Genomic DNA, 6,262 nt, shown 5'->3' on the forward strand with positions numbered 1-6,262 from the left:
CTCATATTCTTTTTAAATCTTAAGACTCCCATACAATAATACCTCAAAAATAAAGTCTTTGTGACACAAACATGAGGAGATAAAAATGAAGTCTTTTTAGGACGTAGGTAGTAGAATTTCTTGGTGGAGTCAAGCCTTACATTCCGGATTTCGGTAGTAAAATGCTCTTTCTTGGTGGAGTCAAGCCTTACATCCTGGATTTCAAGATAGCATATTAGTACTTTTACACCCATGCCAGTGGCTGCCCTGTGCTGGATACCATCAAGAAAAGTGGTATTTGACAAGTGAGAGGGACGAGGGCTGCAGGAAGGGAGATTTCTCTCCAACGGTTGTAATGGATGCAAGACGGAGCATAGAGAGATCTGAGCTCAAGAGCGGCCAATCTCACGCTCCTTCTCTTGTTCTAGATGGTGATGAGCAATGGGGATGAGGGGTTGCTAGAAGGGGGAGAACTGGTTTAATTATAAGGCGCATTGTGTTTCCATAGAGCATGGGCATACCGATGCACGTTGTTAGCTAGGGAGCAGGACCAGGAGGCCAGCCCTCCCCCACGCTTACCCTCCCTTCCTTCTCCTAGGTCTCCCCTCTCTCCCCGGATTGTTAATTATCGCATATGCGCTGCGAACACATATTTTCATATGAATTTTTTTATGAATGAAAGCTTTGAAGTGGAGGTTTACAAAAAAAAACATAGGTGTATGCTAGCAATGCATCCTATGTTGCCTTATACTATGTTGCCTCCTCCCTACCACTTGTTGCCATTGGGGAGTAGAAGCAAGGGAGAGACCAGTCCGATTTTCTCTACCATAGACAAAGAGGCATTTCAGTGCATGTTCGAAGGACCTAATGAGTAATGACTGTCACCGATAAGGCACTCCGGGCAAGCTCTGTCTAGGGATGGCAATATCCCTGTCGAGCTGAGGACCCAATAGGGACCCACCCCTACGAGGTCAGGGGATGTTTTTGTCCCGTGGGGATTTGAGCTTAGGGCCCTAGAAGGACCTAGGGAAGAAATCCACATGCGGGGAACCCATGAGGGGCCCCGGTATATGATGTATATGTTGATATTTTGGCCCATTAACCCATTTGTGGACTCCCATGTGCAACCCTCAGCTGAAGGTAGGCAGCTTCAACCCTTTATTCCCTCCATTTCCTCCCTTTAGTTGGCTTGAGCATCAACCAATGTCTTCAAGTGATCCAGTGACCTCATCAGCGGTACCCTTCCCCTTCTTTGCCCTCTTGATCCTCACAGGTCGCACTATTGATTCAGTAGTCATGTTACGGTCCGGAGTGTTCTTCATAGGTCCAGGACCTCCACTACACATGTGCACATTCCACTTTGGAGAATCGGCTACCGCGTTCCTGTCATAGGTAGGGGCCTAGGGATCGAGGCCCATGGACCCAACCCCCTAGTGAGTGAACAGTACACGCGGTAATGTAGCAATCGGTTAGGCGATAGGATAAGATTAAGAGATAAAATTAGATTAGATCAAGTTAGTTACCTTGGGATTAAGTCTCACCATCTATATAAGGATGGATTGTATCGTCATTCTAATCAAGCAATGAATCAGAGTTAGTCTTCCCCAACCTAAGTCCACCTCTCATCCCAAGCAGCCGTCGCTGCCTGGCTATCCTCCCGGCAGTGTTTATCCCCTAACCCATAACAGTTCCACTAATGTAGATATTGAAATTGAGTTCCTTGACGAGTCTTCTACAGCTCAATATCTTGCTCCATGAGTTGGCCATTGCTCTGCCTGCTCGCTTATGCCTCCCTCAGTTGAATGTAGCACCCATTGAATAGTGATACCTTTTTGTGATCTTGTGCCAATGACCCTTCAAATGATTCATGTCCCTCTTCCTACCCTCATGTGCAGGGCCGGCCTGGGGGGTGGGACTAGAGGTGCAGCTGCCCTAGGCCCCCCAAATCCCAGGGGCCCCTTACCCCTACCTAGGCCGACCCCCTCCTGTCCCATTCGGCCTCATATCAACTTGGGTCGCTGTGCAGCGAGAGCGATGCCGTGAGGGTGCGAGTTGCGACATGACGAGGCTGACCGCCTACTTGGCCTGGACTCGATGACTCTTCGTCTTCTATCCGCATGGACTATATCATGATTACTGATTTGATTATGATCATCTTGTTAGATCATCTTTGTGTCGTGTGATCAGGGGCGACGTCTTCTCGTCTTTGGTCTTCCGATGACTTCTTTGCGAATGGGGAATCGCGCTGACCGACCGACTTTGATGAGCTGATGAGACGACAGAGGACTTCGCATCCCGGTGGCGACGGTGATCCCTAATCCTCATGGCCTCATCCGCTGAAACGTTGACGCATTGAGCTGATCCGCATCGGCATAGCATGGACGATAGACTACATGTCTGCATCTAAGCAAAATGAGCAACTAAGCATCTCCTGAGCCCTAACGTCCAGCCAGACCAACCTCTAGGCAGTGCTGCATAGCCGCAGTGAGGCAGTTGGGCAGATCAAGAATTAAAGATTAGGGATTCAGGCTAGCTAGGTAAGTACTAGTGCTAACTAACTACTGTCTACTAACTAGTTACTAGGTTGATAGACTGATAGTTTCAATGTTTCATATAATCATATGTGATATATTCTGATATTCATCTATGATCTATCATCTTTTCATGAATCATAACATAACAAAACAGCTGGACAGAAGACTTCATATTCACTTATTTAGTCAAATAATTCATCATCTTCTTCAATTCCAATTGGTAAGATTTTAAATCTAGATGTGCAATTTTGTAGTATAATTTATATGAGTTAAACCACTATGGCATTATAATAAATTATTAATGTTACTTTTTTGCAATTGCTAGGCCATGCCATCGAGAAAGAATGCTTCGGGTAGCGAGAAAAGGAAAAAAAGGAAAAGGTCGGATGACTTAATAAAATCCCAGAAGGGGGTAATGGATAAACTTTTAAGGGGTAACACTAACACAAGCACGTCAATGAACCCAGATGAGTTGGCTATAGTTGTTGTGGAGGAAGCAAGTCAAATGAACATTGAAGGCGAGGGCAATGAGGATGATACGAATTTAAGTGATCGTGATAACATATTTAATTCACATGCTGCAAACTGGTTTTTATTGCCGATATCTATAATCCAAGATATTGGGACAAACTTGATAATAAAGCTAGGGACATATTCGTGAAGAAGGGGGCTATAAGAGAAAAAATATTGAATTCCCTTTGGATGACAATTTAATTCGCATATGCTCTTTTTTCTAGAAAAATGAGCAATGGAGAGGGTCATGATAGAAAATGGTTGGTTTAGTTGAATCATGTTGATAGAGTATTTTACTTTTGTTGTAAGATTTTCAACTCTAGAAATTGCAAGAGTTCACTTGTGCATGATGTGTTCAGAGATTGGAGGCATATTAGTGAAAGACTAAAAGAACATGAAGTTAGTGTTGAGCATATCACCAACATGACCTCTTGGAATGAATTGAGAACTAGATTGAGGAAAAAATGAAACAATTGACAAAGAATTGCAACAACAAATTGCTAAGGAGAAAGAACGTATACGTTTAGTTTTACTAAGAATGATTGTTATTGTCAAATTTCTTGGTAAACGTAATTTGGCTTTCAGAGGATCGGATGGAACCCGCGAGGGTTTCTGTTTGGTGCCCAATCTTTCGATGAGAGGATAACTCGATTGAAGTGGATGTGACGTTCATGGCTCGACTACAGTTGTCCAAGAACACTGCGCCTTAGCAACCGATACACCACCTCCAATGGTCACCACGATCTTGCGGTGCTCGACGCTGGCCACAAGGGCACTTGTCCAATGAGCAATCGAAGAACTAGCAAGAACAAGTAAATATGTAACTTAATTGTAAGATGAATATCTAGCACAAAGACGAATCTTATTATGATGGGGTTCTGTGAACAAGTATTTGAGTGGTTGCGCCAACACACACGTGTGCAAGGAAGTACCAAAAGCTAACTTGCAGAAACAAAACCCCCTCATTCTTGACGGCGGCTAGGGTATAAATAGGGGGATAGAGCAACCACGGGGCGTGCTCTAACCCTAGGACGCACCCCTAGTAGGCCCAACCTGATACACAACCCATTGGGCCAAAAAGAGGTGACGCGACACCCATAGATAGAGAACAGTCTGAAGTAAAATAGCAATAACAGCTGCTTCAGAATAGATAATGATGTGTAGTTAGATCCATTTGAAAATAGACTTGATAAGGTACTTGTATGCCCAAATGCGAGTTTGCATGAAGTCATGGCGGCCGTCAGAAGTTGTCGCTGTCCTACGGTGCAAATCCTACCCGCGCGAATCCTCGTCCATCTGGATCCTCTCCAACGTTTCTGAGCAAAACAATAGTGCACGCGTCTCTAAGATATAAAGAAGATGAACATGAACTCAAGAAAGAACTCACCTGATAGTTGAGTTGATGTCACGCCCAGAAATTCCTCACACGAATTTCTGAACTTAATTGTGTATTAAATCCCTGTCCAGGACCAGCCAGGGTACACAAAAAGACAATGTTGATTACATAACCATCGTTCTTACAAACAACTGAAAATTACACTTATTCTAGCGGAAATGCAGCGGAAACAAAAAGGCAGACTAGCTCCAGCGTGTACGGCTCCAGTCCTGTCACGCCCAGAAATTCCTCACACGAATTTCTGAACTTAATTGTGTATTAAATCCCTGTCCAGGACCAGCCAGGGTACACAAAAAGACAATGTTGATTACATAACCATCGTTCTTAGAAACAACTGAAAATTACACTTATTCTAGCGGAAATGCAGCGGAAAGAAAAACAAAGGGGTAGACTAGCTCCAGCGGGTACGGCTCCAGTCCACAGGCAACACTTCGACAGCGGAACAGCTCACTCCTGAGAGGCACCTCCATCGGACTCTGCTTCTAGCTCTGGGTTGGGAAAGTTAAGCAAGGCTGAGTACAAACCACCGTACTCAACAAGTAACACGGACAAGGGGAAAAATAAATGATGCAACGGGATTTGCAAGGACAGGCTAGGGTTAGTTGCAATAAAGCAGCAGTTTAAATAAATAACAGAGCTTAAAGAATAAAGGTAATTAAGAACAGTAAAGCATAAATAAAATAAGCAGTTGTAAAGTACCACAACACTGTCCAACGTTACACCACGTTGCAACAGGCCCAACCACTACTCAACGTTACACCACGTTGCAGTAATCCCGAGTGATAACCAATTTACTCAGGTTATTAGAGGTTCACTAATCACAGTGAAGCTGGGAGCTCGCCCGTAACCGTGGGCACGGCTATTCGAATAGTTTATACTCTGATCAGAGGTGTACTACTGTACCCACAAGACACGACTCCACTACACTTGAACGTGCGCCGACATACCACCACGGCATACCGGAAAGGAGACTGTGATAGGACCCGTTACACAACCCTCCCTATTTAATCGCACCACACTTCAGGTTTCACCCCCTCCTTTACACCAAGTCGGGCAGTCCCCTCTTGTGCCTTGGTAGATCCGGAAGCAGGAGAAGCTTTCGTTACACCACGATTGCCCGTCCATACTCCATCACGCCTACCCTTGCCTGGGTACGTCAAATAGTTCGAAGTCATGCTCCAAATCCCACCTTACCCATTTCGGCATGTGGTTAGCACTTAATGACTTCCAGGGTTTCCCGTGAACCGGTCCTTAATCGCCATGGGTGCGACTCTCAAAACCATGCACCCACAGCCCATCATTATCAATATTTTAGTTGACATTAACCCGAACCAGGTAGTGAATCAATGTCTCAGCTAAACAGAACTAAGCATGATTACATGTGATCCCATGAGCTATTTGTTCTAAGCATGGCTAAGCATTAACCTAGGCCTGACTCTAATCAAGTTACCCCTGGTCTAGCAATGAATAAAGTTGGATAAACAACGGCATAATAATAAGGTTTACCCGAAAATAGCATAAAGTAAATACTTTAATCAAAACAATGCATATTTGAAATAAATAAGCGAGGAATTTGCAATAATGGGTTCAATATGTTCAAGGATGAGTGTCACTTGCCTTGCTCTGGCCCTTGGGGAACTTCGGCGATGATCTCGAAGTAAACCGGCTCTTCGGCGGGGTCCGAATCTAAGCGACAAAGCACAAAAATAAATAAAACAGGCACAAACTCTACTGAAACAGCAAAAGAAACTATTTTTAACGGATTCTTGATAATTTTATGAATTTAATGAAATTTGAATGGACCTAAACGGAGACTAGATGAATTACTTATGAATTTTAG

The sequence above is a fragment of the Oryza brachyantha genome, chromosome 6, assembly GCF_000231095.2.
Source record: "Oryza brachyantha chromosome 6, ObraRS2, whole genome shotgun sequence".
In the NCBI taxonomy this organism is placed as follows: Eukaryota; Viridiplantae; Streptophyta; class Magnoliopsida; order Poales; family Poaceae; genus Oryza; species Oryza brachyantha.